Genomic DNA, 12,529 nt, shown 5'->3' on the forward strand with positions numbered 1-12,529 from the left:
ACACCAGGCATCTTTAACACAACATGTAAACGATATTAGGAATCTGGTGCGTCATTAGTTAGAATTAACTTTCAAATCTCTCTGTTGGACCAGATGAGCCCATTGATGTGGATTGTGATGATGCTCATTTTGTCTCAGGACTGGCACTAGTGGTATGTGATTCATTTTTATGTCAATATGCACTCAATATGCACACATTCAAACACAGGTGTGGATTGGAAAGCTGATTACCCGAAGGTTGTTTTTACCAATAAGGGAGATGTGACCATTCCACGCAATTTTACCTCTCCCCCGTCCCCATCTAAAGAGCCTATCCAGGCCTACTGGAAACGCATGGGAAATACTAAACTTAACATCAATGACAATGACAAGAATGAATTCCTCTATCACCCCAACAACACATTTGTCATCAAGAGTTTTCAGAACAGGACCAACATGACAGGAAATGTCACTAAGGGAAACTGCTCCCTGAACATCAAGAGAATTGACGAAGGCGACATGGGGCCCTACTACTTGAGAATTGCCACTGGAGCCAACAACTTCAGTTTTATTAATGAACTTGTCTACATTAACGTATCTGGTAAGCAGTAGAGGATGCAATGTAAAGTGCTTTTGTTCAGTGAAATGTGTCATTCATTTGATATGGAGGAAACTAATCCCTACTGTATTTTTTTCCATTCAGGAACCTCCGGGACTATTTCAATCATACCAATGGACAAGTCAAACACAGGTGAACTATTCAGCTTAGAATTTTCACGTACACACAGAATTTGAACTGTTTTTCTGAATCAGATATTGGTTTACTTTAGAAATGACCAGTGAACCTGCCTGACACAGTTGATAACAGCAATAACAATGTATTTGTCAAAGTTAAAAGATGGGCTGAAGTTGTTTTGTCTCCTTCTCAGTTGATTCCACGACTACAGTCCCACTAGCCACCACAGAATGTAAGTAGACTCTCAGGGCCAGTTTCCCAGACCCGCATTAAGCCTAGTCTTGGACTAAAATGTATGCTATATATACAGTGCCTTCAGAAAGTATTCATACCCCTTGACTTATTACACATGTTGTTGTGTGACAGACTGAATTCAAAATGGATGAAATATTTGTTTCTCTCTCACCTATCTACACCACAGGAGGTTGGTGGCACCTTCATTGGGGAGGACAGGCTCGTGGTAATGACTGAAGCAGAATTAATGGAATGATATCAAATACATAAAATTTAAATCAAATAAAATGTATTTATATAGCCCTTCGTACATCAGCGGATATCTCAAAGTGCTGTACAGAAACCCAGCCTAAAACCCCAAACAGCAAACAATGCAGGTGTAGAAGCCCGGTGGCTAGGAAAAACTCCCTAGAAAGGCCAAAACCTAGGAATAAACCTAGAGAGAAACCAGGCTATGAGGGGTGGCCAGTCCTCTTCTGGCTGTGCCGGGTGGAAATTATAACAGAACATGGCCAAGATGTTCACAGTAGTTGTCGAGGATGCAGCAAGTCAGCACCTCAGGAGTAAATGTCAGTTGGCTTTTCATAGCCGATCATTAAGAGTATCTCTACCACTCCTGCTGTCTCTAGAGAGTTGAAAACAGCAGGTCTGGGACATGTAGCACGTCCGGTGAACAGGTCAGGATTCCATAGCCGCAGGCAGAACAGTTGAAACTGGAGCAGCAGCACGGCCAGGTGGACTGGGGACAGCAAGGAGTCATCATGCCAGGTAGTCCTGAGGCATGGTCCTAGGGCTCAGGTCCTCTGAGAGAGAGAAAGAAAGAGAGAATTAGAGAGAGCATACTTAAATTCACACAGGACACCGGATAAGACAGGAGAAGTACTCCAGATATAACAAACTGACCCTAGCCCCCCGACACATAAACTACTGCAGCATAAATACTGGAGGCTGAGACCAGGAGGGGTCAGGAGACACTGTGGCCCCATCCGAGGACACCCCCGGACAGGGCCAAACAGGAAGGATATAATCCCACCCACTTTGCCAAAGCACAGCCCCCACACCACTAGAGGGACATCTTCAACCACCAACTTACCATCCTGAGACAAGGCTGAGTATAGCCCACAAAGATCTCCGCCATGGCACAACCCAAGTGGGGGCGCCAACCCAGACAGGATGACCACATCAGTGAATCAACCCACTCAGGTGACGCACCCCTTCCAGGGACGGCATGAGAGAGCCCCAAGTAAGCCAGTGACTCAGCCCCTGTAATAGGGTTAGAGGCAGAGAATCCCAGTGGAAAGAGGGGAACCGGCCAGGCAGAGACAGCAAGGGCGGTTCGTTGCTCCAGAGCCTTTCCGTTCACCTTACCACTCCTGGGCCAGACTACACTCAATCATATGACCCCCTGAAGAGATGAGTCTTCAGTAAAGACTTAAAGATTGAGACCGAGTTTGCGTCTCTGACATGGGTAGGCAGACTGTTCCATAAAAATGGAGCTCTATAGGAGAAAGCCCTGCCTCCAGCTGTTTGCTTAGAAATTCTAGGGACAATTAGGAGGCCTGCATCTTGTGACCGTAGCGTACGTGTAGGTATGTACGGCAGGACCAAATCAGAGAGATAGGTCAGTAAAACCTTGAAATCAGCCCTTGCTTTGACAGGAAGCCAGTGTAGAGAGGCTAGCACTGGAGTAATATGATCAAATTTTTGGGTTCTAGTCAGGATTCTAGCAGCCGTATTTAGCACCAACTGAAGTTTATTTAGTGCTTTGTCCGGGTAGCCGGAAAGTAGAGCATTGCAGTAGTCTAACCTAGAAGTGACAAAAGCATGGATTAATTTTTCTGCATCATTTCTGGACAGAAAGTTTCTGATTTTTGCAATGTTACGTAGATGGAAAAAGCTGTCCTTGAAATGTTCTTGATATGTTCTTCAAAAGAGAGATCAGGGTCCAGAGTAACGCCGAGGTCCTTCACAGTTTTATTTGAGACGACTGTACAACCATTAAGATTAATTGTCAGATTCAACAGAAGATCTCTTTGTTTCTTGGGACCTAGAACAAGCGTCTCTGTTTTGTCCGAGTTTAAAAGTAGAAAGTTTGCAGCCATCCACTTCCTTATGTCTGAAACACATGGTTCTAGCAAGGGCAATTTTGGGGCGTCACCATGTTTCATTGAAATGTACAGCTGTGTGTCATCTGTATAGCAGTGAAAGTTAACATTATGTTTTCGAATAACATCCAACAGGTCAAATATATAGTGAAAACAAGTGGTCCTAAAACGGAACCTTGAGGAACACCGAAATTTACAGTTGATTTGTCAGAGGACAAAACATTCACAGAGACAAACTGATATCTTTCCGACAGATAAGATCTAAACCAGGCCAGAACTTGTCCGTGTAGACCAATTTGGGTTTCCAATCTCTCCAAAATAATGTGGTGATCGATGGTATCAAAAGCAGCACTAAGGTCTAGGAGCACGAGGACAGATGCAGAGCCTCGGTCCGATGCCATTAAAATGTAATTTACCACCTTCACAAGTGCCGTCTCAGTGCTATGATGGGGTCTAAAACCAGACTGAAGCATTTCGTATACATTGTTTTGTCTTCAGGAAGGAAGTAAGTTGCTGCGCAACAGCCTTTTCTAAAATTTTTGAGAGGAATGGAAGATTCGATATAGGCCGATAGTTTTTTATATTTTCTGGGTCAAGGTTTGGCTTTTTCAAGAGAGGCTTTATTACTGCCACTTTTAGTGAGTTTGGTACACATCCGGTGGATAGAGAGCCGTTTATTATGTTCAACATAGGAGGGCCAAGCACAGGAAGCAGCTCTTTCAGTAGTTTAGTTGGAATAGGGTCCAGTATGCAGCTTGAAGGTTTAGAGGCCATGATTATTTTCATCATTGTGTCAAGAGATATAGTACTAAAACACTTGAGCGTCTCTCTTGATCCTAGGTCCTGGGAGAGTTGTGCAGACTCAGGACAACTGAGCTTTGAAGGAATACGCAGATTTAAAGAGGAGTCCGTAATTTGCTTTCTAATAATCATTATCTTTTCCTCAAAGAAGTTCATGAATTTATCACTGCTAAAGTGAAAGTCATCCTCTCTTGGTGAATGCTGCTTTTTAGTTAGCTTTGCGACAGTATCAAAAAGGAATTTCGGATTGTTCTTATTTTCCTCAATTAAGTTAGAAAAATAGGATGATCGAGCAGCAGTAAGGGCTCTTCGGTACTGCACGGTACTGTCTTTCCAAACTAGTCGGAAGACTTCCAGTTGTGTGGCGCCATTTCCGTTCCAATTTTCTGGAAGCTTGCTTCAGAGCTCGGGTATTTTCTGTGTACCAGGGAGCTAGTTTCTTATGAGATTTTATTTTAAGTTTTTAGTGGTGCAACTGCATTCAGGGTATTGCGCAAGGTTAAATTGAGTTCCTCAGTTAGGTGGTTAACTGATTTTTGTCCTCTGGCATCCTTGGGTAGACAGAGGGAATCTGGAAGGACATCAAGGAATCTTTGTGTTGTCTGTGAATTTATAGCACGGCTTTTGATGTTCCTTGGTTGGGGTCTGAGCAGATTATTTGTTGCAATTGCAAACGTAATAAAATAGTGGTCCGATAGTCCAGGATTATGAGGAAAAACATTAAGATCCCCAACATTTATTCCATGGGACAAAACTAGGTCCAGCGTATGACTGTGACAGTGAGTGGGTCCAGAGACATGTTGGACAAAACCCACTGAGTCAATGATGGCTCCGAAAGCCTTTTGGAGTGGGTCTGTGGACTTTTCCATGTGAATATTAAAGTCACCAAAGATTAGAATATTATCTGCTATGACTACAAGGTCCGATAGGAATTCAGGGAACTCAGTGAGGAACGCTGTATATGGCCCAGGAGGCCTGTAAACAGTAGCTATAAAAAGTGATTGAGTAGGCTGCATAGATTTCATGACTAGAAGCTCAAAAGACGAAAACGTCATTTTTTTTGTAAATTGAAATTTGCTATCATAAATGTTAGCAACACCTCCGCCTTTGCGGGATGCACGGGGGATATGGCCACTAGTGTAGCCAGGAGGTGAGGCCTCATTTAACACAGTAAATTCATCAGGCTTAAGCCATATTTCAGCCAGGCCAATCACATCAAAATTATGATCAGTGATTAGTTCATTGACTATAATTGCCTTTGAAGTAAGGGATCTAACATTAAGTAGCCCTATTTTGAGATGTGAGGTATCATGATCTCTTTCAATAATGACAGGAATGGAGGTGGTCTTTATCCTAGTGAGATTACTAAGGCGAACACCGCCATGTTTAGTTTTGCCCAACCTAGGTCGAGGCACAGAAACGGTCTTAATGGTGATAGCTGAGCTGACTACACTGACTGTGCTAGTGGCAGACTCCACTATGCTGGCAGGCTGGCTAACAGCCTGCTGCCTGGCCTGCACCCTATTTCATTGTGGAGCTAGAGGAGTTAGAGCCCTGTCTATGTTGGTAGATAAGATGAGAGCACCCCTCCAGCTAGGATGGAGTCCGTCACTCCTCAGCAGGTCAGGCTTGGTCCTGTTTGTGGGTCCCAGAAAGAGGGCCAATTATTTACAAATTCTAACTTTTGGGATGGGCAGAAAACAGTTTTCAACCAGCGATTGAGTTGTGAGACTTTGCTGTAGAGCTCATCACTCCCCCTAACTGGGAGGGGGCCAGAGACAATTACTCGATGCCGACACATCTTTCTAGCTGATTTACACGCAGAAGCTATGTTGCGCTTGGTGATCTCTGACTGTTTCATCCTAACATCGTTGGTGCCGACGTGGATAACAATATCTCTATACTCTCTACACTCGCCAGTTTTAGCTTTAGCCAGCACCATCTTCAGATTAGCCTTAACGTCGGTAGCCCTGCCCCCTGGTAAACAGTGTATGATCGCTGGATGATTCGTTTTAAGTCTAATACTGCGGGTAATGGAGTCACCAATGACTAGAGTTTTCAATTTGTCAGAGCTAATGGTGGGAAGCTTCGGCGTCTCAGACCCCGTAACGGGAGGAGTAGAGACCAGAGAAGACTCGGCCTCTGACTCCGACCACTCCTTAATGGGGAAAACCGGTTGAAAGTTTCTGTCGGCTGAATGAGCGACACCGGTTGAGCGTTCCTACAGCATTTCTTTCCAGAAACCGTGAGAAAGTTCTCCGGCTGCGGGGACTGTGCCAGGGGATTTATACTACTATCTGTACTTACTGGTGGCACAGACGCTGTTTCATCCTTTCCTACACTGAAATTACCCTTGCCTAACGATTGCGTCTGAAGCTGGGCTTGTAGCAAAGCTATCCTCGCCTAAAGGCGAGTACAGCGACTGCAATTAGAAGGCATCATGTTAATGTTACTACTTAGCTTCAGCTGTTGGAGGTCCTGACGAATCGTGTCCAGATAAAGCGTCCGGTAATTAAAAAGTAAAAACCGTAAAGTTGTCAGGTAGCAAAATAGGTTGGCAACAAAACGCACAGCAACTCAAAAACAAGTCTGCAAGTTGTGACCGGACCATTGGCTCTGAACCAGCTGACTTCCACATGCTTCCTGTTGTGTTCACACATTACCATAGACTGAATCATCTTCACCATCACACTCGAATGGGTCGCCATCCTCTTCAGCCTACAGGAAACCAGATCAGAGATATCATCAACAACACCTCTATTGTTGAAAAAAAAAACTCTTATTTAGAGCAACATTTTCTCAGATCTCTACAGCAGTAAATGTCTGCAGTAGAACCACAGTACATACCTCCATGTTGCCATATAGGTGATTGTTGGTGTAGTAGTTTGTGAGGATTTCACTGCTGGTGTCTTTCTGCTCTTTCCTGTGGATAGAGTTAGAGTTCATTGATAAGACACTACAAGAGTGAATGTAGGCTAATGGGCTTTAACAACTCATCAGGATGTATACATTATGATCACAGACTAAACAGCCTGTAGAAAAATACCTTGATGTTGAGGGATCTGAGGAAGCACACTTGGCTGCATCCATGTCCTGTATACTGGCTACTGGCTGGTCACTATGACTCCTCCCACTGATGAGAAAAATAATGCCAATTTATACAAACAGAACAAAACTACTAAAAACAAATACAAATCTGCGTAGCTCCCTCCAGAAAGAAATACAAGAGTAATCTACCCCATCTTGTTCAATCGGCAACCTGACATGGGAACTAGTATTACTACCACCACTAATGCAGCAATACCAATTGAAACGTACAGCATCAACATCTTATCTGTCCAAAAACAAATAAATATGATTTATTAATGTACAAATAATATCCTTTATAAATCCTTTAATATAGTATGTAATACTTTATTTATGATACACTTCCCCAACTGGTTCCCTTACCATTTGTGGACACAGTGAATGACAAGGTGGCATTGCCCTGGGTGTTGCTGGCATGGCAGTGGATGGTCTCTGAGAAGCCTAGTGCCCTCTGTAGGGTCACCATGGTAACTGATCCATGCCTTTCACGTCTGGTACTGGGCAGGGTGGGCAGGGGTTCGGCTGGAAGAGACCACTCCACGGTGCCGGGGGACCCAAATTCACAATGCACAGACAGGTTACCATGGAGATGTCTGAAGTGCAGGCAGAGCCGACTTTGATCTCAGGGGGATCTGGGATGAGAATGATGAACAGTTTGGTTTTAACTGAACATGTAGTGCTACATCCTGAAGATAACTTTCTTCATTATATCTGCACAGACATGACATGTTCCTTATGAACAAAATGACTGCATATACTTACAGTCTACGTTGAGCTTCAGTGGGCTGGATTGGCCTTGTCCCTCTGTGTTGATGGCAGTGCAGTAGAGGGCTTCAGTGAGTCTGGTCACATTCTCCAGTGTGAATGTGGGTCCAGTGGTGGGCAGAGGTCCTCTGCTGTTGTGCCAACGGTAGCAGTGGGCAGTAGGGTTACTGTCACTGGAGCATCTCAGCTCTACAGAGTCCCCCTCCTTCACACTGGACACTCCCTTAACCTTCACATCCACTGGGGCATCTATGAATAACATCATTAGTAAGAATGATATTACTATGTAATGAACATCTTAGGACAGATTCAGTGGATCAATTACATGCTTTCAATTTATTTAGATTTTTCAAAAAAGTTTTGTTTCTAGTTTCACTTTTGTCATATGCACAGATCTATTCAGTTTTCACAGAAGAGAAAGTGTAATTTACTAAACAATGTTAACACACAGGTGTGGTCCACTTACATTTGACATTGAGAGTTTTCAACGTTTTCGTTGTCTCCCCCCCCTGTATGCTGCTGTGCAGACCAGAGACTGGTTGTGATCAGTGCTGCTGGGGGTAAAGGTCAGGGATGACGTCACTTCCCACTGTCCGTTGGTCAGCTGCTGTGATTGGACACTGGGTATTCCGGAGTGGCTCCAGGTGAGGAGAGGGGAATCAGATGGACAGGAGTGAGACACAGAGCAGGAGGCAAAAGGAACATTTGTTGTGTAACTGGGAGTCTCGTGAGTGAAAACATCCGAAGATCATCAAAGGTAAACCATTTTTTTGATTGCTTTTCTGTTGTCGTGACCTAGCTACTTATTGCTTAGTGTACATAATGTTATGCTATGCTATCGATAAACTTACACAAACGCTTGGATTGCTTTCGCTGTAAAGCATAATTTCTAAATCTGAGATGACAGGTGGATTAACAAAAGGCAAAACTGTGTTTTGCAATATTACACTTGTGATTTCATGAATATGAATATTTGTTAGTAATATTATTTGACTGTGGCACTATGCTATTCAGCGGTTGCTGATGACAATTATCCCTCTACCGGGATGGGTAGCGTCAACAAGTTTTAAAGCTTGGTCGCAAATGGGTCTTCCAAATGGACAATGACCCCAAGCATACTTCCAAAGTTGTGGCAAAATGGCTTAAGGACAACAAAGTCAAGGTATTGGGGTGGCCGTCACAACGTTCTGACCTCAATCATATAGAAAATGTGTGGGCAGAACTTAAAAAGCATGTGCGAGCTAGGAGGCCTACAAATCTGACTCAGTTACACCAGCTCTGTCAGGAAGAATGGGCCAACATTCACCCAACTTATTGTGGGAAGCTTGTGGAAGGCGACCTGAAACGTTTGACCCAAGTTAAACATTTAAAGGCAATGCTACACACTAATTGAGTGTATGTAAACTTCTGACCCACTGGGAATGTGATAAAAGATTAAATAAATCCTTCTCTCTACTATTATTCTGACATTTTACATTCTTAAAATAAAGTGGTGATCCTAACTGACCTAAGACAGGGAATTTTTACTAGGATTAAATGTCAAGAATTGTGAAAATGTATTAAATGTATTTAGCTAAGGTGTATGTAAACTTCTGACTTCAACTGTATGTAACTCCCTCCACAAATAAATACAAGAGCAACCCTACCCCTTCTTGGTCAACAGGCTGACATGGGAATTAGTATTATTACCACCACAAATGCACTAATACCAATTGAAACGTACAGCATCAACGTCTTATCTGGCCATAAACAAATTTAATATTTATTTATTAACGTACAAATAATATCCTTTATGATGTTAAAACCTCTTTGGGCCAGGTGTCCCGCTAGTGTCCCAGCACAACAACATCCTGTGAAATTGCAGAGCGCGAAATTCAAAATACAAAAATAGTCATATTAAACATTCATGAAAATACAAGTGTCATACATCATTCTTTAGCTTAGAATCTTGGTAATTAAACCGCTTTGTCCGATTTACTATTGGCTTTACGGAAAAAGCATAGGATGCGATTGTCTGAGGACAGCACCCCGCACACACCAGTATTAAAAACATTTTTCAAACCACCAGAGGTGTCACAAAAATCAGAAATAGCAATAAAATAAATCACATGCCTCTGAAGATCTTCCTCTGTTAGCAATCCCAAGGGTCCCAGCTACACAACAAATGGATGTTTTGTTCGATAAAGTCCTTCCTTAAATCCCAAAAATGAGCGCTTGATTCAGTAATCCACTCTTTGAAAATGCATACAAACCTATCCAAAAAGTTACCAGTGAAGTTTGTCCAAACAAGTCAAACGATGTTTCTAATTAATCCTCTGGTACTCTAATATCTAAATAAATGATCAAATTTTAGACGAAGTATAGTATGTTCAATAGTGAAGATAAATAACGAAGAGCATGCACCTCATTCACACGCGCAACAAGACTACTTTTCTAATGAGAGACACCTTGGAAAAACTACAACTACTTGTTGGTTTTTCAAAAAACAAAAAACAAAACCCTTTCTAAAGACAGTAGACATCTAGTGGAAGCCATAGGAACTGCTATCTGGGAGGAATTATTTTGAATATCCAATAGGCTTGCATTGAAATTGCCTGGGGCCTCAAAAAAAAAGTTTCTGGATGGATTCTCCTCGGGAGATACCTGCCATATCAGTTGTGTTATACTCACAGACATTATTTTAACAGTTTTAGAAATTTCAGAGTGTTTTTTTTATCCAATGCTACCAATTATATGCATATCCTAGCTTCTGGGCCTAAGTAACTGGCAGTTTACTTTTGGCACGTTAGTCATCCGGAATTCAGGATACTGTCCCCTAGCCTTAACCTCTAGTGACATCCCATCCTGTGAACGGGACCGTTGTCATCATCTGACACTAATTAGCATAACGCAACAGACCTAAATATTACAAGAAAATATTCCTATTCATGAAAATCACAAGTTAAATATATTGAGACACAGCTTAGCCTTTTTTAATCACCCTGTTATCTCAGATTTTCAAAATATGCTTTACAGCCAAAGCTAGACAAGCATTTGTGTAAATTTATCGATAGCATAGCATTTTGTCCAGCTAGCAGCAGGTAACTTGGTCACGGAAATCAGAAAAGCAATGAAATTAAATTGTTTACCTTTTTTGAGCTTCGGATGTTTTCACTCACGAGACTCCCAGTTAGATGGCAAATGTCCCTTTTTCCAAAAATATTATTTCTGTAGGCGAAATAGCTCCGTTTGTTCTTTACGTTTGGCTGAGAAATCGCCCGGAAATTGCAGTCATGAAAATGGTGGAAAATACTCCAAATTAGCTCCATAATATCGACAGAAACATGGCAAACGTTGTTTAGAATCAACCCTCAAGGTGTTTTTCATAATACTATTCGATGAAAAATCATTCCTGGCAGTCGGTTTCTCATCAAAGGCAAACGGAAAAATACTGCAGCTGGAGATTACGCAATAATTGCGATGGAAGACACCAAGCGACCACCTGGTAGATGTAGTCTCTTATGGTCAATCTTCCAATGATATGCCTACAAATACGTCACAATGCTGCAGACACCTTGGGGAAAACATGGAAAAGGTAAGCTGACTCCTAGCTCCTCCACAGCCATATAAGGAGTCATTGGAATGAGGCGGTTTTAAAAAATGTGGTACTTCCTGATTGGATTTTAATCTGGGTTTCACCTGTAACATCAGTTCTGTGGCACTCACAGACAGTATCTTTGCAGTTTTGGAAACGTCAGAGTGTTTTCTTTCCAAAGCTGTCAATTATATGCATAGTCGAGCATCATTTCGTGACAAAATATCTTGTTTAAAATGGGAACGTTTTTCATCCAAAAATTAAAAGAGCACCCCTTATATCGAAGAAGTTAATGCAATCTGAGTACGGCGCTCAGAGAACCAATAAGCCGAAAAGATATCCGCCATATTGTGCAGTCAACAGAAGTAAGAAATTACATTATAAATATTCACTTACCTTTGATGATCTTCATCAGAATGCACTCCCAGGAATCCCAGTTCCGCAATAAATGTTTGATTTGTGCAATAATGTCCATTTATGTCCAAATAGCTACTTTTGTTAGCGTGTTTGGTAAACCAATCAAAACTCACGAAGCGTGTTCAGAAGTTGCAGACAAAATGTCAAAACGTTCTGTTACAGTCCATAGAAACATGTCAAACGATGTATAGAATCAATCTTTAGGATGTTTTTAACATAAAACTTCAATAATATTCCAACCGGAAAATTCCTTTGTCTAAAGAAAAGCAAATGGAACGGGAGCTACCTCTCATGTGAATGCACGTGACCAGCTCTTGACTGCTGGCAGACCTCTGACTCACTCCCCTCTCATTCGGCCCCACTTCACAGTAGAAGCCTCAAACAAGTTTCTAAAGACGGATGACATCTAGTGGAAGCCTTGGGAAGTGCAAGATGACCAATATCCCACTGTATCTTCAATAGGGGCTGAGTTGAAAATCGACCAACCTCAGATTTCCCACTTCCTGGTTGGATTTATTCTCAGGTTTTTGAGACATTCTTGACCTACCGAATACACATTGAGATATGGATGAGGTTGCAGGGTAGCCTAGTGGTTAGAGTGTTGGGCTAGTAACCGAAAGGCTGCAAGTTCAAATCCCCAAGCTGACAAGGTACAAATCTGTCATTCTGCCCCTGAACAGGCAGTTAACCCACTGTTACTAGGCAGTCATTGAAAATAAGAATGTGTTCTTAACTTACTTGCCTAAAGGTAAAATAAAAAAATACTTGCTTAGACATTGAGACTTCTATTTCAAAATACCCCTTTACAGGACTTTTATTTTTCAGAATTTC

At 42.2% G+C, this 12,529-nt stretch overlaps 1 long non-coding RNA gene across 1 annotated transcript; it reads right to left on the reverse strand.

Annotated features, from left to right (window-relative positions):
• Positions 1 to 1,699: 1,699 nt before the first annotated feature.
• Positions 1,700 to 7,948, reverse strand: LOC123998026. Its single transcript, XR_006832215.1, has 6 exons — positions 7,705 to 7,948; positions 7,306 to 7,574; positions 6,902 to 6,988; positions 6,703 to 6,778; positions 6,519 to 6,573; positions 1,700 to 1,752 (listed from the first exon to the last, which is right to left on the reverse strand). It is a non-coding gene; the product is annotated as an uncharacterized LOC123998026 (long non-coding RNA).
• Between the last annotated feature and the right edge of the window lie 4,581 nt (positions 7,949 to 12,529).

This window comes from Oncorhynchus gorbuscha, linkage group LG15 (genome assembly GCF_021184085.1).
Source record: "Oncorhynchus gorbuscha isolate QuinsamMale2020 ecotype Even-year linkage group LG15, OgorEven_v1.0, whole genome shotgun sequence".
Taxonomy (NCBI): domain Eukaryota; kingdom Metazoa; phylum Chordata; class Actinopteri; order Salmoniformes; family Salmonidae; genus Oncorhynchus; species Oncorhynchus gorbuscha.